The following is a 26211-nucleotide window of genomic DNA, read 5'->3' as shown; positions in this document are numbered from 1 at the left end:
GGACATAGATTGCATTATCTTTAATATAAATCAAACTACAAATATTAAAATGAATTGCAAATTCCCTAATAGAAGATCATAAAACAATCTTTTTTAAAGTATCTCCCATTAATAATTTAATTCCAATTATATCACTCAGAAAACTTAAGTAGGAAACCTGGCAACTTATTTCTCCAATCATTTCTTTTACATAACAAATACCTAAGCCTTTGAAAATAAATACCCAGAACGGTATTCATTGTTATAGAACAAAACTAAAAACACCAAGAACTGAAAACTTTTCATTCTGATTTCCTGTAAAATACTGCCTAAGAACACCAAGCCTGCCTGTCTTCTCCCTTCCCTGCCCATGTCAAGGGTGAGAAAAAAGTCTCCATTGAAAAGATTTACTAAGTTTAAGAACTATTGTAATCTTACTCTCTAAAATTATAAAATTGATTCTCCTTCTATTTATCTTTTAAAGGTTCTCTAGTCCCTTACATTTCTCTATAAATCTGATATCTTTCTGAAGCCTTTGCATGGCCTTTAATGAGTTTATATTAAATATTTAATACTGTTTAGGGCATATCTACTACTACCAAAAACAGTTATATTCCCAGCAGTCCCACTGTTTCAGGCAGAGGACTTGATTGATCCTCCTAGCCTGAATTGAGTAGAATGAAAAGAAGCAGTTGGAAAATAGCTGCAATCATTTAATGCAGATGACCTCTGACAGCCTCGCAGCTCTTCTATCTGAACAGAAATTTGCATGGGGTCTCTGTGCAGAGGAACAATGTAACCTAAATGGTAGACAATCTTTATTCTAATGAAGTGGGTGTCAAGGTCAATGTAAAACTGCAATGATAAATGGTGCACCACTAGGCAAGAGAAGTTGCATAGGCATTGTAGTGCTTTCACATTAATTGAAGACTGAAATGCGCTGCGTGAAAAGCACAAGCCTCTCTTTTCACCATAATGTGTTAATGCGCCAACGCCGAAATGATTTCTTCAAGATGTTTGCCTGTTGACACGTATCTTATTGCAAAAATAACGCAAATATGGAATTAGGGCAAAAATGGGCATTTTTAGAATTTAGCTTTTTCCTGTAATAGAATTACAAAATTCTAAATAAATCTCCCCAAACAGCATCCTGACACCTAATGTAATTCCTTTGATCCCTTTTTCTTTTCTTTTTCTATTTAGACCTGTCTTTAATTAGTTTCAACCAAGCAACCTTTATAGACCCCTTTGCTGGGTACTTTTATACTGAGCTAACTGTAAAAGAGGACTGAGGAGAGGAGAATCATTCAGATATTATTTTTTCTTCGCACTTCTAAGTTTTCTGCTTAGTCTGCAGTTAAGATCTTCAGGTATTGTTTGTCCTGAATGAAAATGTAATGAAAAGCCTATGGTTTGTAAAAGAAAATAACTATTTTCTAGTGTGAGAACTAGAAAACTATAATCTGGCCGTTTGACATTGCCAAAGTGACTACACAACAATAATTACACCATTTCTTCAGTTGATCTAGCAATTCTGTGGCAGCCAACTTTTTTCATTATATAAAAATAAGGACTGTAAGCTGCTTTAAAAAAAAAATCCTGATCTACTTAAGCCTGTAGAGGGGACATTGTTTGCTAATACACTCATTAGCAACCAAGCATTTTAACTTCATCAATTAAACAGGAAATGGAGTTGCACCATTAGTTTTACAATTTGCTAAAATACTGATAAGGGCATATTACTAACCATTTGAGAAACATTTCCAGGCTCAACCCATAATATGTCATAAACTCGATGCATTTTTATGGTTGACTTTTTTTTTTTTTTCCTGATTCGGGTAGATGTAGCCACCGATCTAAAACTAAGCTTCCTGCTACAAATAGATTTTAATAGTGGAATTACACTTATACTAGTCAGAAACGGTCTACAGGTCTTTCAGTATGTAGTCTTGGTGATTAGGAGGCTATTAGTATGATTTACTAGAAAATAAATGATATTGCCAGTTTGTAATTCCAATGGAAAACAAAGTGTTCCAAATAGAATTTAAGATTCCTTAAATGGTAATTCGGAGGGAAAAAAAAATCTCTGTATGAAGGAGGATAGTGAAAAAGATAAAGAAAAGTTACTGATGAAACTGTTTAAAAAACTGTACAGCTTCATCTGTGTGTGATTTGTCAGGTCTGAAGCTTTGACGTGCCCAAGGGGCAGACCCCAGCGGGGAGTAGGCTGCCGAGCTAAATAGCTGTGAAAGAAGTCTTAATGTAGGATGGAATTCAAACTAACCTTGACATGACCTCAGGAAAAATATGCAAAAAGTAAAATGAATGCACTCTGCAAGATACATCCTAATTTTGTGGTGGAGCTGGTTAGTTTTACAAACATAACTGAGACCTTAAAAGAAAAATAGAAAGCTAGTAAAAGGGGCAAACTTTGGAATTCAGGCAAAAAACGTAAGCAAGCATGATGTGTTACTGTGAAGGCATGTGAACCATTTGGAAAGAATCCAAATAAAAACCCACACCGAACAATATTGTTGTCAGCCTGTCTATTCAAGAAAATTGTTTTTTTTAGGTTGAATATAAATGACACAAAGCCAAGATTACATCACTGCATTACAAAGTCTGTTGTAGTTTTTAGCTGAACAAGCCCCATGGATCTATTGGTTTAGAACAGTAATTCAGTAAGGAGGTTTTAATGTGTTATTTTTCCTCCAGTGACAATAAAAAATAGAGGAATTTAAGGAAGAAATATCGTGGGTGCTCTCTAGTCTATCTCTTGCTTTTGATCTGTATTTGATAAGCCAAACTCACATTTTAGTTGAGGCATTGAGTCTTGATTTGACTGTATTATAAAATTTTGCCTGTTTTGAAGTGATCGGCTTAGGAGGAAGGCATTTGTTCTAGCTCCCCGGCCAAGAACTGGCTAACTCATTGGATATATGGAAATTTTAATTGACTGTCAACTTGTGTAGAAATTCAATCCTATTACCTTCTCAATGCAATTTTGTAGCAATACCAGTTATTTACTACACTACTAACCAGATTTTAAACATAATTAGATTGCTAAGAACATACACCCAAAATCTAATGACTTAAATCCCTACAGCAAGGATGTGAATTCCTGTATCAGGTGTATGTGCTTCTATTAGATTTTCATAAGCATAAAGGGAGCAGAAGCATGCAATCATTTAAAAGCACAGAAGTACAAGGAGTTTTCCTGAGAACCTGTTGAACAACCATATGTAATGATCACTGTTTAATGGATAGGTTATACCACAGGTTGTTTTTTGGTCATCTTATTCAATATTTTTTTATTAATGACACATATGAGTAAAATACATATATGGCATGTTGATTTGATTGGCTGATTACACTAATCTCAGTGACCAATAAATAATAATAAATATCTTATGTCAGAGATCAGAAATTCAAATACCTACAGGTGGTGGTATACTAGTAACCCAGCTCTCTGGGGGTGTGGGGGAAGCCCTGATTTATGGTGCTTGCTGATTTCCCTGGTGTATGTACTCCCACCATGGCAGATTTCAAACTACCAAAAGTTGCTACTGCTAGCAAAACTCCTGAATATTTAACAATAAGCTCTCTTGAGCCAGTACTGGCCAGCTCCAATAGCCTACTAACTGGCAACTAACCAAAGTAGTTGAGCTGAGCTAAGTCATTTTCTTTCATATTCTAACTACTGCTAGTGTCTTGGAAAAAGAGAAGTGTTTTCTCTACTAAAGGAAAAACAATGCAAAAATGTGATGATTACTAATATATGATCCCAGTGAAGGGGCAATAGGAAGAAGTAGTGTGGATTGTGGAGGATAGGAGAATACAAGTTTCCTCTAAAAGGGGTAGCCGCTAGTCAGCTTTGCCAACGGTTCACATGTGAGAATACGGCTTCAATATGGCTTCTATATGGACAGGTATATGTATTTAAGAGCAGATAGAAATATATATTTTTATGTGAAATCTCCTAACTTTTATATGTTGGATTAAGAGTTTTTAACACCTACAGGCCAAACTATATCTTTGAGTTGGATCTGAATGCGTAGGCAACTGCTTCACAGTGTCTATTTATGACGATACTATACTCTAAAGGGAACACAATATGCTGGCATAGTAGATTAAATCTAAGTAGGAGATAAGATCAATGTCAAGTCTGAGTTCATAATCTCTCCCTGATAAAAAAAAAATACAAAAACTGTACACACAATAGAAGTTAATAGGCTTCATTGTCATTAGGTTCATTGAGTCAACGGATAGTGGAAGGTAAATATAAAAAAGGAAATATGATTTGGAGCTGGACTGAAACAATCACAGGGTTATAAATAAGAAAAGTAACAAATCAGCTCGACTATGATTTACTAAGCCCAAACCTGCCGTCCTGGTTCTGGTTGGGTTCCATTTTCCAAGTGAGACTTAGACAATGTATAAAATGTCCAAAGGAGAACATTCAAGGAAGGCAGAATATTCAACACTTCTCCAAGGAGCAGGCTGTTGAAGGAGCTGAAGGTATTCAGCCAAGGAGTAAGGAAGAAATGAAGATGACAGAAGAGCGGGAAGGACATGTTAGCAGACTTGGAAAATTTAGAGGGCTTTCGATAGAAAACATTCATTTCTTTCATCTGATCTCAGAGATCAGGAATGGGCTCAGAGGCTAAAGAGTAAGTAGAAATGAAGCTTGGGCAACAGTGAGTTTCCACTTACCACAGGTATTCAAACAGAGACCAGAAGTCTATCTGGTTGGGAAATTTTATGCGACAATAGGGCATTAAATGAGGATTGGCCTAGAAAATAAAATTGAAAGTTCTCTACTTTAAAAAGTTGAGTTTCTTTGGGCTCACATCTGCCAAATAAGCCATAACAATCATATTATTATGTATAGAAAGAATGCCAAGATCAAAACACACCAAGTTAAGAAGAAGCCATCATTTACTGAACAAGACTCACATATAAGATTCTCATGTAGAGAAACCCAGGAGAACAATAAGGGAGCAAAGCTACAACCACATAAAACGTAAGCCATACAATCTAAGCTCAAGATAGGGCACGAAAAATGAGAAGAAAAGACAAGATTAAATGAAAATCCTCAAATCATCCTCAATCTGTCCTACTTCAGGAAAAATACTTCAATCATTGAATTTGAGGTATTAAACGAAACCTAAATATTTTATAGGAAACTTCTATAGAATATATGCAGTTAAGTCCATATTTCAACAAGGTCTTTCTTGTAGATTTTTTTAAGACAAAACATCACAAATACCAGTCTCAAAAATTTTCTTCCATCAATGCAGAACTTTCTCTAACATATTGAAGAAATGCGTTATATACTTTTGCTGCCAGCAGTGTGGGCATAATGGCAATTTCTCCTCCATGCTATGAAACTTCATGGTTGTGCTATATTATGTTGAAAATCTGCACATCTCAATGGGTTTTCTGTGCATTCCAATGCACTTCAGTGACGATGTGGATCATTGCCATAATACATCATGACTGTTCTAATTACGGTTTCATTATGATGCACCATATCAGGGCTGTCGTAATGTCATGTCAGCACATAGTAAGAATAGTTATGCAATTATGTAATATCTGTTAGAGTACGCAATGTAGGAAGAAAAAAGACATGAGGAGCAGCAATTAATGTAATGAAACTCAGTTTTCTCCTTTTAAAAAGTTTCCAATTTAAAAGTATTATTTCTTTTGCTTTCCATCTTCTAACCTAAACAAATGCCTTGAAATACATCTATTTTTGCTTAATTGGGAACTACTGTAAAATTTAATGGATTTTTTTTAATAAGGCAAAATAAGAAGAGAAAAGGGACATCTGACTTGAGCTGTTCTCCACATGTCACAGAAGAATGAGACATGCTAGAAATCTACTATATGCTAGAAATCCAGTAAAAATTTCAATGTAGGAAAGCACAGTCCACTGAAGGCTTACTATTATGCAAACTTCAAACACAAGGTCACCTTCTTCTGTCTTCTTTAATCTCTTGTGTAGACATAGAACTTCTTACCTTACCCCTTAAAGCTTGATTGACCAGCTATGTCTTAAGTAAACTATGATAATGAAATGAGATAAAGCACTGATATCCACACTTAACTTCCCTGAATTAGGACCATAAATATATACTTGCCTTTAGTCTAGCTGTCAAAATATACTCAAATATCTATAAAAAAAAAACAGCAATCTTAATGTTTGTCTTATATTTGAACAATAAACTCTCAAAGGATGAGGACTATACTTTGTTTGACCAATCACGGAGTACCTTGAATATTTGAGATCTTTAGAAAACATTGAGTCAATGAATAGTTTCTCAAATGAAATGACGCATGAAATGCTGTTTGTTGTTTTAATATATAACCATAGGAGAATTTATATATCAAAGCTTACCCCCATATCTCTATAGCTGAATTATAGGCCTGTTCAATGCAAGTATTTATAATAGAAATGCTGATGAAGCCTAAACACCATGGACGTATATGGTTGTGCAGCAGCAGCCATTTCAAATATAGATATATTTTTAGTATTAGGAGGCACCGAGTTTGTTTAAATCTGGACTTTTTTTTTTTTTTTTACAATTGCAAGTAATGTTAATAGCACACTGTAAATGTTAAGGCTAAGTGTGCAATGTCAAAATAGATTGAATCTCTCTGAAAATTGGAAATTCAGGCTTTTCAAACATAATCCAGATGTTTGGCTTTTATTCAGATTTCAAGAAAGAGGGAACTAATATGATATAAAATTCATACATGCATATTTCATTAGTGCCTTTTGTATTGCTGAATTAAACATTCTGAAACGTGCTTTTCCCAAATCACAGAGTTTTAAACCAAAGCAGTTGCCAAGATATTGCGCACCTCAAAAATAATGCCAAATTAATTTCATAAGGAAGAGACTATATATTTCTCATGTTAATGCTGTTGATAATGCTTCTTCAAAGAGAATGCCTTGCTTTCTCTTTGAGGATGACAAGAAAAATGAGAGGTAGAATACTGTAGCCATAGTAGTTTATCAAAAAGATATTGCTTCAGAACATGGTGACTTTGGAAATCCATGAGAATCAGTGGCCCAAATGAAGGCCGAAAGCACTTTCCCCCCTATTGCCATTATAAAAAACTATCTTGTCAAGGTTAGTGCAAATGGGCGTTCCCCAGGGACTATGGCCACTAGCTCTGAGAAACATATCCACAACTCACCATGTTTGTATGTTTTAAGACAAAGCCAGTCAAAACATTTCCAGAGTTACTGCTCTCAAAACACAATGGAAATGCCATCGCACCTTTATGTATTCACATCGAGGCTTTTTCTTTTTAGAGCACTTATGACTTTTTACATCTATAATCTTAACAGACCCAAATGCCACGGAGTTTTTCTTGGTGACCACCCAAATCCCTGAACTGTCAAATATTTGATGCCTTAGGCCACTTTTTTGAGGGTACTCTAGTACCTTCACAGCAGATGAGGATGAATGTAGTTACAGAATTACATTATAAATTCCAACAGTGGAGTGTGTAACATCATGGATCATGTGTTGATCACCCTTTATCCACTGTAACTTTTAGCATTATGGGTTAGATGTAGAAGGTAGTTGGAAAACATTTTATTCATTTGAATTTCTCCCCCCAAAAAGGCCAAGGGAGCCCATATCATCTGTTGAAATATATGTCAGGTCTAGTATTAGTACACAGAAATGAGAAGCATGTGATTTTGCCTCCATTTATCTTTGAACATTAGGCACACTTGGATGGCTCAGTTGGTTAAACATCCGACTCTTGGTTTTAGCTCAGGTCATGATTTCACAGTTCGTGACTTCGAGCCCCACATCAGGCTCTGTGCTGATGGTGCGGAACCTGTCTGGGATTCTCTCTCTCCCTCTCTTTCTGCCCCTCCCCTGGTCACAATGTCTCTGTCTCTCTCAATAATAATAATAATAATAATAATAATAATAATAATAATAAAATGAACATCATGCTCAGTGAAAAACTTACTTGATCAGAACTTCCAATATAGAAGTATTACTCTCAATTTTTAGACAGAAACTGTGAACAAAGTTAATTGTTTCCCATGGCCAGGAATGGTTAACATAAGAAAAGCTTCTATAAAAAGTATCAGGGAAAAGAGGAAGGTGAAAGAAACCTTTTCAATATTTAAGGACACCTTTTGGGAATTCACAGTTTTCTCATAGCAATAATATTTGACCACGATGCAAGAGGCTGGGTCCAATTTCCAGTTCCAACGCCAGTCTGCTATAGACTTAAAAATCTTTCTGTTGTAGCCTCTTTGATTGGTTTCTTTGGGGTACGTGTCCATATTTACTACAGAGAGATCTTAAGGAAATAAACTAGAGGCTTCAGGCTTTAAGCTTTAAGCGCTGTTTGTTGCTTCAGCATCAGAAAGTTTGCCATTTCAATGGATTGTTTTCTTTTTTGTTCTCCTATGGCAAGCCCATGGGGAAAGTAAGTGATATCACTTCTGTCTTACAGATTAGAAGTTGATACACAGAAGCTAAGTGACTTGCCCAAGGTCGGTAAGATATCTCTAAAATCCAGAACAGAATTTTCAGAAGGAATTTAGCTTAATTTGCTAGGCTATGCTGTTATTCTTGAAAACACATCTGTAGATATCAGTCCAGAGTTGTGAAGAAATTAGTAGGCCCTGGGAGTACAAAGTAAATAAGGTCAAGAATGCCATTCAAAGTGACTGGAACCAGGTTCATCAGGGATATTGGCCTGTAATTCTCCCTTTAAGTGGGGTCTTCAGTAAGGGATGAATCACTGGGTTCTACTCCTGAAACCAATACTACACTGCATGTTCATTGAATTTAATTTAAATAAATAAATTAAACACACACACAACAAACAAACAAAAAAATAAAGTGACTTCTGGGTGGTCAAAACACACTTAAGAACTCCACCCTTGCAGCTTCTATGGCCAGATTCATTTGGTATAATTTCATCTTCCAAACCTCCACAAATTTTTGGTAGCATGAAGTTGAGGCTAAAAGGGCAGGTAGGCTCTCACTGATAGTCATAGTTGTTCAGAAGAAAAATGGCTCATAATTTAAAGAAGCTCTAAGGTACAGGTGAAAATTTCTTAGCATAAACTAAGACTACAAAGAATAAACAAACCTTGGTTATGACACTTGCTTTTCAGCATTTTTCCAGCTATGTGAGGGAGTCTGCCATAAACATTCAAGGAAGTTTATTGGAACAGATCCATCAAAAAGAAACACAATGTGTGTGTGTGTGTGTGTGTGTGTATCCAATCACAAGACTGATAAAAGTGAGAAAGAGGAGGGAGTAAAGATTTAGAGAACAAAATGAAAGAAATGCACAGATAGATGGAGAGAAAGTAATAAGTAAATAGGGGAAATTACAAAGGTTTTCCCAGATAGGGGAAACAGTAACAGTCCACAGAGAATAAAGCATAAAAACTAATAAAAATAGAGAATGTTGCAGAAGGGGAAAGAAATCACAGCTAGAGAGAAGGTTTTCGGTGAATGGTTCCTCTGAAATAATCAGATGAAAGAATATGATAATGATGACTTAAAATTTTGCATAGGGGCTGCAAAAATCTAGCAAGTGGAGATCTAAACAAAAAAAAAAGCAGAAGTACTAGAATGTGGCCATTTAGGGCAGCCATAACGCTGGATAACTTTTCAAGAAGAAATAGGTCCTAACATTTGTGATTTTGTTGGATTTTCTCTAAGCATATCAATAGGGAGCCCCTGGACTGGGCACCACTTTCTCTGTGACTGTTACTTCTGCCTTTGCTTTATGGTGGCTTGCTATAGTGAGGGACTTTATTTCATATTTCCTTGGTCATCCCATCTGTAAAACAGGGACAATGATATACTTACCACTTATCCACCATAGACATTTTAAGATATAAATAGATCTTGTTTGTATGAAATTTCAGTTTTCTATGTATAATGTACTATTTTAAAACAAAGTCTTTGATTTTAATATGTTTGTAGTATGACATTCTCATCTGTTACCCATTTGCAAGGTAAGACTGCATATTTCCCATTTGTTTTTGTTATATGTCTTAGGAATAATGTATTGTAACTGCCGTTCACATTAGAGAATAAAATAGGTCACACAGGAATGGAGTCACTGAAAAGGTAAATAATATTTATATATAACATATATTATATATATTTATTATAATACATATTTATTAACTATGTATATACAGTTTCCTTCTTCTAGAAAATATATCAACAAAATGTTACTATTTTTCTCTACCATTAATGGAAGGAGGAGGGAATATGTTGATATTACCTAGTAAAACTACTTCTCAAAACCTACATACACATAACCATTTGATCACTAGGTTCTATAAACATGGTAATAGACAAGGACCCATGCCAAATATATTGATTTGTGAATCAGTGAGATTCAAAGAGTTTGGCAAAAATAAATAAATAAATAAAAATAAAATATATGCTGGGAATTAGATTGCCCATTTTTGGTTTTGCATTTCCAAATGGATTATAAATTACTTAAGAAAAAGGATAATCTTCCTTTTATTTTGTTTTTTCACAGCATATAATAATCCCCAACAAACTGGACAGCAAAATTTGTTTGCATTGCTTGCTAACTGTGCAATTCCCTGTGCCTTAGTTGCTCATCTGGGGATACTACCGATACTTCTTTCACAAGCTTGCTGTGAGGTTTGAATGCATTCATATACGCAAAGATCTTAGAACAGCTCTGTTACATAAAAAGCACTATATATAAGTGTTTGTTCAAACTTGATCCAATGTTGCCTGCTAAGAAAATATGACCTTTTGCATAACTTTTCTCATCTCCTTTATGCCATTAGTTTGTATGTTTATATATATAACTTCCCTTCACTAAAGAAAACACTGAATCTAGGATTCAACATTCAATAGGAAAGTCTCTTGCCTTTTGTTGACTTTAATTGAACACATGGACAAAAGTATTATGATGTGTTGCTCATTTCCTACTCTTCTCCAGTGTATCTTCCTGATTTTGGTAAAGTCCTCGTTGGGTGTCACACCAAACCAACCCCTACCTCTGAAGGTTTTCCTCCCCCACATCCCATTCTTCTGCAATGCACCTATATCCATTCCACCTATTTACATTCCATCCAGCGAGTCCCAATTCAAATATCATTTCTTCTATGAAGATGTTCTAAGAAGGCTAGCACTATTTTTTGGTACCACACATATTTGTTATCTTTACTATTCTTTCGTGTTTTTTGGTTTTGCTTTTCCAAATGGATTATAAATTACTTAAGAAAAAGGATAATCTTCCTTTTATTTTGTTTTTTCATAGCATATAATAATCCCCAACAGACTGGACAGCATCATTTTCTACTTTTCCCTACTTTTAAAGTAAAGGTGAAGTATTAGACCATTCATTCCTAATATGTATCAGACATCAACATGTGACATATGAACATATATTTAAAAATACATGAGAAAAAAAGAAAGTAGGAAATGTTTATGCTTATGCAAACAGAAAGTAATGCAAATTTCATATATTATTAGTTGAGCTTGATACTAATTAGTGCAGTTTGCAAAGTGGGAAAAGCCTTGTAATCAATTTTTCCCCAAGCAAGTATGAATCTGCCTTTAACCAGATAGCTCTCCAGAGAAGTAGTCCCAGTAGGGAATTCGGAATTAGAGAGATTGCCTGTCACAATGTCTCCCTGGGTAACTCTGAATTCAAACGTGAGCCTGTTCTTTACCAAAATGCCCTAGGGACAATTCTGGTCCTTTCCTCATAGACAGCTAAATGCCTTTAGCAGTATTTGCCATGACATCCAATGTGACAATTCAAATACAAACCAGTGATGTGCGTATCCCAACTCAGGCAGAAAGTAAGAACAGGTTGTCTGTACCATATAAAATGACCCATTTTCAATGGAAATATAAGTGAGTATATCTATTTTCTGCTGTAAAGAAATCTGAGGATTTGATCATTGTGTCCAAAGAAAAAGGTAGGAAAATTTAAATGTGTAGAAAATAAGACATCAAAGAGAAAGCTAAACTTCCATGACAGATTTAAGACACTGTTGAGAATCCAACTGAATATTATCTACCGCTGAACGAAAGTAAAATGTAAAGGAAAGGTCTAGAAGTCTCATAAAGTATGCATTTATGAACACCATATGAAATGAACCAAAATAATTTGACATTTAGAAACTATACACTTTTTATGGTAGTTTTCCAAAAAATTATATTTACCCATGAGTTTGTTTCCTTACCGTTTGAAATTGAGTTCCTAAAATTCTGGTTTTGCCAGATTGTTCATATCAAATCAATTACTAATTGGATCAATCATTGATTTTCACCAATGAGAGAATACTGAAGTTGGAATGGGCCTCAGAGGCTCCCAGTCCATCCTTCTGGTTTTACAACAGATGAAGAAAATGAAACCTGCGGGGAGAAGAGTCATTGCCCACGGAGAATCCAGCCTCCTTCTCTAGCACTTTATCACACAGCTTTCTAATCTTCCTCGCCAAGCACTGGTCTTTAGTAAAGCTCAAAAATAAGATAAAATAAAACTCAAAATAAGAATCTAGAAAATAAAATAACTTAATAAAACTGGGGCACTGAGGTGAAGTCCACCTATGCTCTTCAAGAGAAATTAACATATGGACATCTGAGTGGCAGTGGCTTTTGTCTTTCCTGTGGAAGCTTCAGGATTAGTTAACTCTGCCAGTACACATATGAGAATAATACTGAATCATGGTAAACCTCTTATAGCGATAGCCAAACTTCTTTTTTTAAAAAATCACTTTGATGTATGTGTGAGTATGCATTTATATATTTTTATTTTGTTTTTACTTTTTAACTCTTTCTAACTCTGATCTATAATTCATCTTCTAAAAAGGTCAATGTGAATTTATGTTTCGGGGCCAAATATAAATATAGAGCAATTTCAGAGCAGTGGAGTCACCAGAGAAGTGCTAATAAGAGCAGAATCACAGCCAAAGTTAAAAGAAGTGCATTAGATCCATTTTCTGCTTTCCTTTGGGTCCCACAAGCACAATAGAGCATAGGAGGCCACCTGGTGGTGAAATGAACCAATTAACCATTTAATGCTACATTGAAAAGCAAGGAAAACAGGCCGACTTTGGGTTGTTACAAAAGGAAAACTAGAACCTTGGGCAAAAGAACGATATTCAACAGGTATTATTGTGATACAACAGATAGAAAATTTGAATTGGAAAATCATTCAAGTCTGTAGAATAATGTATATTACGAAAGAGTTGACATAATAGTTATTTATACCAGGGACTGGTAAAATTTTTTTGCAAAGAGTCAGATAGTTTAGGCATGCTGGACATATGGTCACTGTTGAAACTATTCAACCCTCTTACTGAACTATAAAAAGAGTCACAGGTGATATATAAATGAACGCACCTGGCTATGTTCCAATAAAACTTTATTTAAAAAACAGGCTGGGGGCTGGATTTGACCTTCAGACTATAGTTTGTTAGCCCCTGATTCTGTATTACTTATGTATTAAGCTATTTACCAAGCACAAGGATGAACCCCTTACATACATTACTCATTGAACCCTGACAACCTTTCAAAGTGGGTGCTATCCCTATCCCCATTTCACAGGTTTGAAAACTACAGCTTAAAAAGTCTAAACACTTTGGTGGAAAATGTACTATGCTCCTTCTAACTTAGAAATGCTTTCTGTAGCCTCATGACCATTTTTTCTCTGTGACTACAGAGATATATTCTGACCCTCCCTCCCATTTATCCTGAAGAGGCTGCTTTGGGTTCTCTCCATGGAGACTTTGCTCCTGTTTCTCCATCTTGCATTCCTTTGAAATGTTGTTTGTCTCTTACCATCCCCTTCTCCATCACTTCTTTTATGTTTAAAAACTTTATGTCAGTTTTCATAACAACAGATGTAAGCAAGCATGAAAAAAAGACAAAAGCAATGTATTAAAAATAGATAGCCATATATACAACAATAAGCCAAGGAAACTGTCATACTGTATGTGCTCCAAATGGAATGTGAGCCAAAAGCATGATGCTCTCTCTTACATAAATAATATATTACACATCCACTGGGAGAAGCAGCAGCTCTGTCCCTAAATGGGAAGAGGATTTTTTAGCCCACTTTTATATCATTTTCTTTTCCTTTTCAAACTCCTTTTTCTTTAGGTATACACTGTAAGTCATACCATCTCAGACAGGCCATATTCCTCTTCCAAACCATCCATGAAGTATTTTATTAACTGTTAATAAGAGAGAGTTGAAAAACCTGATGGAGAAATCCGTGGAGCTTGTTAAAGCCCCTCAAATATATGGATTTACCAGTACTGTCTCAATATTAGCATATTTTCTCCTACGAAAGAGGGCAGAAGTGGTTTCAGTTAGATGGAGTATAGACAAAGCTGATATAAAGGACTTCTAAAAGATTTTTTAACTTGAAAAGAAACCTGCAAAAGCTTGAGAAATGTGACTGTATAGAAAACAGAAAGAAGAGGTTTAATTACAGACCATGGATTCTGGCCGATTTGACAATTAAACCTAACAACAGAAGGGATTTACACTAGATATAAGAAGACTTTAAGGGCAGAGAGAGTTGTTAAACATTTTAATGGGCGGCTGTGGAATTCCCTCTGGAAAGATCTTTAATGGAGGACAAATTCTCTCCTATCTGGGATGGAGGAAAAACAATCCTTGGAAGAGATGAAATGAAATGAAGGTCCTTATGAGGTCACTTGCAGTCCTGAAACTCCAGGTAACATCCTTACTTCCCATGGAAATAAATAACTGTGCAAAACCTCTAAGAGATTCACTTTGGAAGATTCAGAAGAAAACACTCATTACGCAGGCAATTTAAATCAGAAAGTATTTACCAAGTGCCCAATATTACCTAGCCCCAGGGAGACGTACGCCCCCAGCAGAGCACAGATCTGAGCAGCAGTGTTGGCCAATGGACAGAGAATACAATTATTCACTTCAGTTAATTTTAAAAAAAAAATCTTTGAACTCCAATCAGCTTTCTGGAACTGTCTATTTCCTGAACTTGGTGAGCTCAAAAAAAATCCCACAAGAGCTGGCTTTCACATGAGATTTCTGGCATTACTCATGGTATCCCTGGATCTTTTTGTAAACAGAAAAGGCTTCTGACAGTGTTTCCATACTTCATTTCTTTTTCTAACCCAAACTTGGACGGACAGAGCCTCTTAAACTATCATCAAAACATGGATTATAAAATGCTAGCCAAATTTGAGTTATTTTGCTATATTCCCATGTTGTAGAACAAGAATTCAATTAGCTTAAGTTTTAATGAACATGAGGATTTTTGTTCATGGCTTGTAAGAAATCCAGTGATTCACAGAATGGATCTTCAGCATCAACAGGCAGAAGAGACTGAGGAAGAAGAGAGAAAAATCACACAGAGAGGAATGCTCTTCACACTTATTTTCAAATCTCAACATGTCTCAGCTGAAGAAAGCTGAGGAGGAAGGACAAAGTTCAGTGGGAAGGATGTCAAGGTGGACATAAATAGGAGCAATAAATTCATCACAAATCTTTCTCAAATTCTAATTATAAATAGTACATCTTTTAGCTTTTTCTTAATTGCTTAAAATCAATAAATCTTATAATTAATGGCTAAGTAAAAAATATAAATGACCATATATGAGGATTAGTTTTAAAATTATGAAGTGTGAAACTTTTTTTTAAATGAAAGAGTGGGAGAAAATTTCAACATTACATTTCAGCCTTCTGACATTACAGCAGTGGATTTTTTAAGTTGCATATTCTGAGTTAGTTAGCTGTAACTTTGGAACGATGAATCAGTCTTTTAGGCTCCATCCATCCACCCTCATCATGATGAGCTAGAGTCCAAATCTCTTATTGTTTTTCTCACTTCCTTCACGACAACTTTGTTAGATATACATACTCCTCTGAAGCCAATTTTCTACAACAAATATGTCAATAAACTCTCCCATTAACCATGGTAGAAGAAAAAAATGTGCTGATATTCCTACCATTTCTAATGGCTGTGCATGTTCACCTGTATCTATTGTTCTATTTTTAGGTTTTATATTTGCATGATACATGTTATCCTTATATGAAATAAGTAATTATAATGTCTACATAAATAAAATACATCAACAAATATTACAGTTTGAGAGGTGGTAGACTAGCTACAGAATTATGGTGATTAGTTATACATTTTTGTACCATTTGTCTCAGACATGGGCATCATTATCCTTCCCTTCCTCCCTCCCTCTTTCTTTCCTTACCACCCTGTCTTTCTCCCTGATACCAATCTGGTCAAATTCAAGTATTCTGAGTATTAAGAACTACACTTAATGCACTTTGGTTTTTAAATGAGAGAGATTTTTGTTTTTCTTTTTTTTATACAATATAAGAGGATGCCATGATGTTTCATTACCAGAGCATGACAACAGGGTTGTTCTCTTGCAAAAGTAATGAAATGATAGCATAGTTCTGATTGATAGAATTTAATTAATATATTATTAAATAAACCTATTTGAGAAGTGCTTCTCAACTTATATTTATTGAGTTTCTATTATGTGCCAGGTATTGCACTAGGCAGTGGACATATGGCAATAAACAACACGGACATGAACCTTGCCATCCTGGAGTGTGGAGTCTAACAAAAATTATAATCATTCATTCTCAAATTTGGTCCACATAGTCCAAATCTATCATCACTAAAAATATTCACTTAGTTATAACAAAGTACTCATGGCTAAATTATTCTCAAGGAGGGCTCTTTTAGGGATGCACCTATGAATATTGAAGGAGTAAACTATTCTAATTAAGGTAGCAAAATCCAATATGCCCAGATTTATAACCTAGAAATGAGCTCCAAACTGAAACTTGGCATATACGAAGGAAGTTTATATAGTTATTTACAAATGCATGATTTAAATGTCTTGGGACTACAAGCATATCTGGTCCAAGGAATCTGGTTTCATCCAGATTCAATCCTGATGAAAGATTTTTTTTAACTAAATGAGTTAATATTTTGTAGACGCATGTGTATATCTGTAAACACACATAAATGTGTGTGCATAACCACGTGTGTGTTATACCTCTCCCACAAACTGCCTACTTTTCAAAAACAAAACTTCCTACTTTTTAATGGATAAAATGAGATGACAAGGGAAATATCACAAGTCACAAATTTTCTTTAAGCAAATGTCAGTGAGCATATAGAATCAATTACTTAGAAAGAGGCTGAAATAGTGTGTTCAGATGAGTTACTGGGATGTATAGATGTCCTTCTGGAGAAAGACTGGAGATCTGTGGTCTAAAAATATTTAGAATAAAAATTATACAACCCCAAAGGTATTAGCCTGCTTGACTCTTTCTTGGCTTCAGTACAAGAAAATATGGGTGTGTATGTATGTGCGTGTATGTTTATGTTTTGTGTCTTATGTAAATGAATGAAGGTTCAGCAGGAGCACCACTTCCTTCTTAGCTTACCCCAGTGTGCCTCATTAGGTACAGAGTGTCACAGAAGTGCCTAGTTTAAGAATGTATGAGCTCTGCAAATGCCAACATTATTAAAAATATGCTTGGGAATGCCCTTGTTTCTGAGAACTAAAATTGCCTCCTTGACAGGACTGGAAAATGGCTTTTCTGCAAATGATATTCCTCTAGAGTATCTCTCCATGGGGACCCTTCTTCAGTAACTCCCTTTGGCAATAACAGGATCCATGAGGTTGAACCTTCCTAGGGCAATGCTGTCTTTAGTGCATCTCACCCAAAAACATAAATTTTTTCAGCCTTAGCTTTCCTGAGTCTGACAAAACATGGGAGGTTCCCGTGAGACTCAAAATGGTAACACTTTCCCAGGGTGCTAAGGTGCTTAAGAAAGTTTGGGGAGTTTCACAGAATAGCCTGATGATTGGCTATAGAGCAAACCCAAGTCCATCATGCTTTCTCTGCTGATGTTCCATTTAATATGTAGGGCCTTCTTTCTTATCTAGGCACCAAAAGCTCATGTGGAGGGAGGAAAATGCATTTGCAAGAATTTTTCCTCTTGTGGAGGAGAAAATATGGGACAATAGTGAGCAGGCAAGGAGCACGTGAAAGAAAGATTGTGGGTATTAGAGCCACCCAGACTGGGTTCAAAGTGACTTATTTCTTGTGATAGTTATTGATACAGCCCAACAACAATTTCTTGCTTTCTGCCTTTCAGGCATAGAGTAGAGATGCATTTCCCCATCCACTTTGGAGTAGGGTGAAGCCGTGTGATTACTTCTGGTCATGATTTTGAAAGGAAGTGAACTGTGTCTCTTCCAGGTAAAGGTTTAATGGCAAGAGTGAGACCCTCCAGAACTCTCTTTTCTCTTTGCCACATTGAAGGAGTATTTAAGAGGGTGACTGATCCTGTGAGAAGTAAATCTTCATAACTGTAAACCTTTGAGACTTGGGGGTTGTTTGTAATTTCAGCAAACCCTAGTCTAACCTGAGGCACAAGTTGTCTTTTAAGCTAGTCACTTAACCTCTCTGTGTTTCAGGCTCAGATGCATGAAGTAGGGAAAAATAATTCAGGATCATTGTGAGCATTAAATAAGAATGTGCACAGGGGGCACTAACATAGTCAAATAGTAAGATTTGACCAATTTAGTTTTTTTTCTCCCTCCATCCTACTCCTATCTCATAACACGCACACACACACACACACACACACACACACACACACACATACACACACACACATACACACACACACATGAATGTACTTCCCTTTTTATCAAATGGTGGAATAAATAACATCTATCCTTGGTCCCCTTCCTAGATTTCTTCTCTCTACCCCTTCTATCTTCCCCTCCTAGTGCCCTTCCATTTAAACTAAATGTTAAAATTGACATTTAATTCAGTATTATTCTCCTACCCCCATAGAATACCTGCATCCAGTAAAGTGCACTCTTTTTCACCTCAAAGAAATGAATTAAAAAAATTTTTAATGTTTATTTATTTTGAGAGAGAGAACAAGTAGAGAAGGGGCAGAGAGAGAGAGGGAGAGAGAGAATCCCAAGTCGGCCCTGTGCTGTTAGCACAGAGCCCCATGCAGGGCTCAATCCCATGAATCGTGAAATTGTGATCTGAACCAGTATCAAGAGTCAGACACTTAACCGACTGAGCCACCCAGGCGTCCCCAAAGAAATGAATCTTAAGGCTGGGATTTAAGGCAGGATGGAAATTTAGTAAAGGAAATAGTTGGTTTTGGACAATCTTAATACTCCAAATATGATGTTCCTCAACCACAAATCTACCTCTTTCTAAGGTTGGACATGGTAGCAAGATTAGGACAAGAAAAAAGCAAGTTAATGAGTTTATCTGTGAAAGTACTATGGTTAAGCTTTTCCCATCCAGGGTTCTCCAGACTATTCTGAACAGGTACCAGGACTTTTTTTTTTTTTTAATATGGAATGCTTCATGAATTTGTGTGTCATCCTCGTGCAGGGGCCATGCTAATTTCCTTTGTACTGTTCCAATTTTAGTGTATGTGTTGCCGAAGACTGCACCAGGACCTTTTTTGAAATAACTAAAATATCATCTAGGTTCCCTTCTATCCCCACCTTCCTGTTTTGAGAATACATGCATGAAATTCTAATAAATTATAAAAACTTGGAATAATCATACAGACATAATATTTGGGTTCAGTAGCATATCTTATACACTTGGTTATGGTATAACTTACATTGTAAGTTATATGATTTAGTGTCGTTATGATATGGTTATGAAAACCAATGCCTTCCTGATATAGGCAGTTATAGATGACAACCAGTGCCTTACTGATGTAAATGTATGGAACATTAAACCTAACATTTATTATTTTTATATCAAGACCACTTTGACAATGATAATACTTGGTTTTCATCATTAAACTTTGGTAGTCCTTTTTTTAAAAAAAACAAGTAATTCCCAGTTCATATCATGTAAAGTGTAATCATACATCATACATTTTTTTTTCTAGCTACAAGCCAGATTAGCCTACATATGATTATAACCATTGAAGATACATAATTTAAAAATAGGAAATGCAAAAAAGTAGGTGAGGGACATTTCCATGCAGTCACTTAACTGAAACATACACATAGTATGGAGCAGTTCTGGAGCCAAAGGTGGCAGTGAACCTAACAAACACCCTTTCTTATGAGGAGCTTAAATGTTCCTCTAATTTATTTTACAAAAAACCAGAAAGAAATCTACAAATATGTGGGGTTGAAGCCAAATCTCTCAGCTTAACACAGGAGGGAACACTGCACATTCACATCTAATTAAGAGTCGTTTTTCAAAAGTTAAAGGCTGAAATTTTTGCAATTTAATCCAAATTTTATTAGCAAACTCTAATGATTATCCTGATAATTGCAATTAATAAAAGCTCCCAAACAGGTCAACTCATTTAAGTGCTATCTGTAATCATTTGGATTTTAACATGATGGTTATTACTTATTACCCTGAAACCAAGCTGCGCAATGAGATATTGATTACTTTTAACCTTTAGATCCAAGGATTCAGGAAAGGTCAGAGGAGGGGAACACTACACCTTTCATGGCTGGCAAACGTATTGCCTTCAGGAGAATTCAAATGATTCCCATTGGCCAAGTAGATCCAAGATCAGTTTATTCTCTGGGCTGACAAGAAATGATGATGCTTTTAAAAATAACACCCAGCACGTATTTAGTGAAGTGTTACATTTATATAACCAATGGCCTCAAGATGTGCTTCACATCACAGCAATTCTCAGGCTGTTAACCCTTTAACAAGTTTTGTTCACGGAAGCATCTTTGTTGGGATGAGATACTAAACGTAGTAGCTCTAATTGGAGTAAACTCATCTCATTAAATTCAATTGTAGGTTCCAAAAGGCTAAACACAATCACTGGACACCGTTGGCCACCAGCACTCCTTTTGGTTTTCTTTTTCCATGACAACATTTAGAAATATTTTTCACATTTTGCCACTGAAAAGCAAGGAGTTAGCTCTTGGTAGGGTCCAGCAGAATTACGGGCAAGGGAAACATAACTGTTATGTGTTAGATTAATTTGCAGAACACTTGGCATTATTATTGCCAAGTCGTCAAATTGTTCCAAGTTGTTCCGGAAGGTTGTTATTAATAGTATGTTTTCTGAGGAAAGTTCTGTCTACTTTTGGAACTGCATTTCTGTTGCCAAGGAAACTCCTTGAAGCACAGTTTTCTAGGAGCACACTGCTGCTTTTGTTTGCCAGTGTCCTATTCATATCATCTAAGTAAGCGTTTTACATGCTCCAGCCTTCAGTCCCAAATGTTGAAGTGTTAGCCCATTTAAGTTGCTTTTTCAAACACAGCTAATGCCTGCTATGATTTCCCTCTTTCTCTCCCCCCTTTTCTCTCTCCCTCTCCATCCAAAGCCCCTCTCTCCCCGCCTTCTTCCCACTCTCCCTCCAACAAGCCCAACTCTTACTATTCAAGGTTTATTTTTTTTTTAAACAGTTGCATTAGGGGAGATAGTTTTCACAAGTTTTTGATAAATTAACTTCAATTTGAATAATAATTCCATAGGTTGTAGCATTAGTCCTTCAAGTGTTAATTATCTTTTCACTTTAAAATTAATGTAGTCATTTCCTCCTGACTCCTCTACCCCATTTATTGAAGTGCTGAGGAAAACATGTCATTGAGTCCTGAGCCAGCCCTGTTGTTGTGATTAAGCGTGGTCACATGGCCCATCTCTGCCAAAAGGAGGGCCCTGAGAAAAGGTGACAAAGACAGTGATTTCCTGTCAGCAAAGAGTACGACAGGGCTGTCTAGAAGTGATGCAAATGAGGGGAACTTTCCCCACGGCTTGTTTGATCCACTCTAGGCCAGAGCAGGCCAGGCCAGGGAGAGAGGGAGCAGCACAATACAGCAGAGACAGCCCAGAGAGCCAACGCACCTTCCGGACAGTAGCTCACCCACCAGAGACAAAGACTGCTGGCGGCCTTTCCTCACTTGCCCCTATGCACACACAGCCAACTATTTCTTGGCATACTATTCTCTTAACATCCTTCTTTTTTTTTCCTCTTAAAAAAGTGATTCAAACAGGAATTGTAAGCTCCAGCAAAAACAGTGTTTCCTATATTGTTCAGAAACCACATCCATCCACTTTTTCCTCTGAACATGTTCAGGATGAGTTTTATCCTCTCTCAAAAAAGGAAAGAAAAGAAAAATATATGCATATTGAAGTCTTCATAGCAAACACTGATTCATCAATGCTCACATTAATATGGCAGTTAATCTAAGGACTTTTTAGCTTTAATAAAAATGGAAAAACAAATCCATTTCTACATAGCAGTGGAGGTAGCCTAGATTTTCCTATTCTGATCACTTTTAAAATGACTAGATAATGTTATTTGAAATATTATAATGATTTTAAGCATATTCTTCTTATCTTAATGGAGTTTTAATCTAACATACAATTAAGCTCTACAATTAATCTACTGAGGAAGAGGTAAAAAATTATCATTAGATTCTTGTGCCTGATATATCTGGTACATTTTTACCTTGTCTGCTTCAATAACTAATTTGCTTCATTTTGGTACTGAAATTCCAAACTAAATCCTAATTAACAGAATTTAATTTTTTGACACACTTCTTTTATACCCAAACACCAACATGTAAAAAAAAAATTTTTTTTAAGGTAATGGATTTTCTTCTATTTTAAACCTACCTCCTATGACCTAGACTATGAACCACCCTAACATATTTTTAGAAGCTCAAGTTCAGTCTTAAAGGTATCAGGCCACATATGAAATTATTTAGACCTGGTCCAGAACAAAATAAAAGAGAACTATTAGAGAGGGTTGAAATTTGTGAATTTATAAAATACAGAGATAGCGTGATTAATCTGTTTTCTCTGATTGGTTCATAGCTATGACAACATCATTTTGGCATCAATAGTTATAAAATAGCAAGCCAGCTATGTCCCATTTTTCTTTTTTTATGCTGTTTCTTATTCCCAGAAGTTTTTCTTTTAAAAGTCATAATACTTGCCTTTTAATACAGACCCAAATTCTCTAAAAGTGACATTTTCTCCTTTAAAATTTATCCCTTTCTCTTATCTGTTTTTTTCCTAAAACAATCCTTTCAGTGTTTAGCTCTTTTTATTTGTTTGTATTTGTTTTTTTTTTTTTAGCATTTTCTTATCTATTCATTCACCCACCCATGATTTAAACTTACTCTTTTCTATTTAATTGTTTTAAATTATTCATTTTTGTTTGGTAAACTGTAGATTAACTAATTTCAACTGTGTTTCTTTCTCTTCAATGCTTATATTTCCCTCTCACTTTCCTAATATCCTCTTCTCTTCAAATATATAATATTGATGTCCTCTCTTATTAATTCCACCTGGCCAAACTATCATCGAGAGGAGTGCCACCTTCGGGTGAGAGCTGTGATCAAAGTCTGTAAACATTACCTGACAACAGAGTTAGAGAAAAATAATTAATTCACTTGGTAGAAGTATTATATTTAGAAACTTGTAAGAAATATGGTGGTTAGATATTTCACTACCATGCCATTCTAATCCCTTACATATTAAAAAAAATCCTAAAAGAAAATGTATTCATATCTAAGTATCAAAATAAACAATGTCTTCAAATGAAGTGTGATTTTTTTTTCTCATGGAAGATGTAAATTTTGCAATTGAGCACATTTCCCTCTTCGCTTTCACTACCAGGAAACCCAGAGTGGAGTTTTGGGATCTTTATTAAGTGTGTAGGACCATACAGTCTATATGCCTACATATTAACTCTTCTCAGAGAAAGGGACTCTAGTCTATGTATATTTTCCCCAGTTCTGATTTGTATTTTGATGTTAAAAACATTTTAAAAATTTTCCTGTGAATTCTTATAAGCAACATCAAATCCAGAGCAGAGTAAAAATGTAATTAGCCTCTTTAGTGAGCATTGTATTATGCAAAGTGAACGGGCCTTTTCCTTTTGCACATAGGACATAATTGTGTAACACTTATACCAACAGAGAAAGATAGAGGTCATTTGCATTTTTGCCATAAAAGCAGAACTATATGAGAGCAACTAACCCTCAAAATGAAATGTAAAATCTTCAGTATGAATTCCTTGAAAGTATAAAGGTCTTAGTTGAAATGCGTACTAATTTATACAATTTTTAAGCTGTAAGGGTTATTTTAACCCCTTGGGAATGATATAATCTAATATTTTATTGATGAGGAGCAGCTAGACCATTCTCAAGGAGTAAATCCATAAATGTGCTGTTTTTGGTGAGCTTTGTACTATCTGAATACTATCTGAAAACAGCTCTTGTTCAAGTATAATAGTAGTAATCACCAGACTGCAACTTTTGAATTTGGCCCTTGAAATTAACCTTTGGACTCTAGAACTCCACACCAATCCAGGATCACGAAGGGCTCTGTCATCTGTGCTTTGCACTTGGCAGAGAATGGGCAGTGCTTTGTGGCAACAGTAAGGAGCCCTGGCCAGGGCACACCCTCCCAGCCCTGCAGAGTCAACTGTGTCTGCTGCAGAGGGCAGAACGGCAACAGCAGCAGCCTGAGCTCCAGCCTCGTTGATCGTGGAGATACTTCTAGGTCACTCAGTCTATAAAATTCATAGGATGGGGGAGGAGGTGTCTTAAGCTTCCCTGAGCCCAAGAATAATGCCACCTTTGATCTGTAGAAATGAAAAAATGGAGCTCTTCCTTTGCAAGTGGGTTTTAAATATTTCTCCATTAATAGTTAATGCACATGCAGACCAGCAGAGTGACAGCTCCCAGTGATTATGAATTCTGGCTACGTAACTCCAGTCCAAATAGGAGCTGAACTTTCAAAATCACGGTGGTTACTTTTGACAAATTAAATTGTCCTACTTAAGGAAGGTAGAAGGAATGAAGAAAAAGAACGTGAGAGAGGGGGAGCAAATTCTCCTTGGAGGTGATTCTCACATTGAGGAAGAAAAAACGAGAAAGAACTACATTTCTGTTTTCCAGGCTGACAATACTGCCAGTGTTTATTAGAAAATAGCTATAGAAGGTCCCCATTCAGAGGTTGGGTCAGTGGACCGGACAAAGAAGGGAGAGGGAAAGATATTGGCAGTATGGCTTACTATCTCAAAACAAGTAAGAAAGTATTTTTAAGGAAGCGGTTATACAAGGAAAGTATATATAAGGTTGCTCTTAAGACCCTGCGGTTGAAAATTTAGAAAAAAAAATGGTCTTCAATTTCTAACAATCTGAAAATAACAAGAAATGGTTTAAACAGAAAATCCACTTTGTAGCCCATTGTAATGTTAAGGTTCTAAATTATGTCAGGTTGTGTCAATGTATTCTTTGCCTATTAAGTCTAATTCCTTTCCTTTAATAAATCCCTTTGGTATTTTGCTGGTTTAGGGTAACCAATATACCACAATAGGCACCCAACTTGGGAGGTCTGCTGAATGAATAGTCTAAGGTATTTATTGGTACCTCCCTATCTAGGAGTAAAGGTCAGATGACTTTCTATCGAAGACCAGAATATACAATAAATTGGTAAAGTCAGGCATGTAGTACTTGATGTCGAAAATGCTAAAAAATCTTCACTCTCATTGACTACCAACTTATACTTTCTCTAACACAACCTATCCAAATGTGGACTTTGGGGATCAACTTAGGACTGTATAATGCATGTAATGAACCAGGATCTGGGCATGACTATCTATTCCAGGAAAAGAGTTGAGTGATGAAATATAGAGATCCCCCCAGAGAGAGGACAGAAAAACTTTTGGATTCTATGATAACAGGAATAATGATTCTGTCCTGGTCTCCAGTTCCTGGGATTTTACCATTGCTCAGCTGAAGGTCTCTCTTAAACGTTTCCCCTTCATTCTTTACATTAATACCAGAGATCACAAACTTCATTCTCATTCTTAATTTTTTAGTATATGTGCTGCTGAAGCAAGCATTCATCCTTAATTTTTTCACTCAACAACTATTGGTTCAACATCAGCTATATAAGGTGTTTTACCTCACAATGTACAAAATACAAAAGCAAGGAATTTTTCTTGGGTGTTACAGAAGCATTTTAAGAAATGAAGATGATGTACATAGGTCAAGATGGATTGGGAATGCTGTGACATGTGGTTGGGCATCCTGTTGAATTGTCACAATGACTAGGGAATGTGAATAGTAAATGCTCTATAGTGGACGGGGTAGTCCCCTTCACCAACAAAAAATTGTTTTGTCCCAAATGTCAGTG

The 26211-nt window shown here is 35.9% G+C and overlaps 1 protein-coding gene and 1 non-coding gene across 15 annotated transcripts in view; both read right to left on the bottom strand.

Moving 5' to 3' along the window:
* Window positions 1–26211, bottom strand: part of AKAP6 (A-kinase anchoring protein 6) — a 554746-nt gene that overhangs the window by 97970 nt on the left and 430565 nt on the right. The gene's annotated exons all lie outside the window — the stretch shown is intronic.
* Window positions 19404–19510, bottom strand: LOC122223299. Its single transcript, XR_006204184.1, has one exon. It is a non-coding gene; the product is annotated as a U6 spliceosomal RNA (small nuclear RNA).

Source organism: Panthera leo, chromosome B3 (genome assembly GCF_018350215.1).
Source record: "Panthera leo isolate Ple1 chromosome B3, P.leo_Ple1_pat1.1, whole genome shotgun sequence".
Taxonomy (NCBI): Eukaryota; Metazoa; Chordata; class Mammalia; order Carnivora; family Felidae; genus Panthera; species Panthera leo.
The sequence above is the reverse complement of the archived record's forward strand: the minus strand, read 5'-3'. Positions and strand labels throughout refer to the sequence as shown.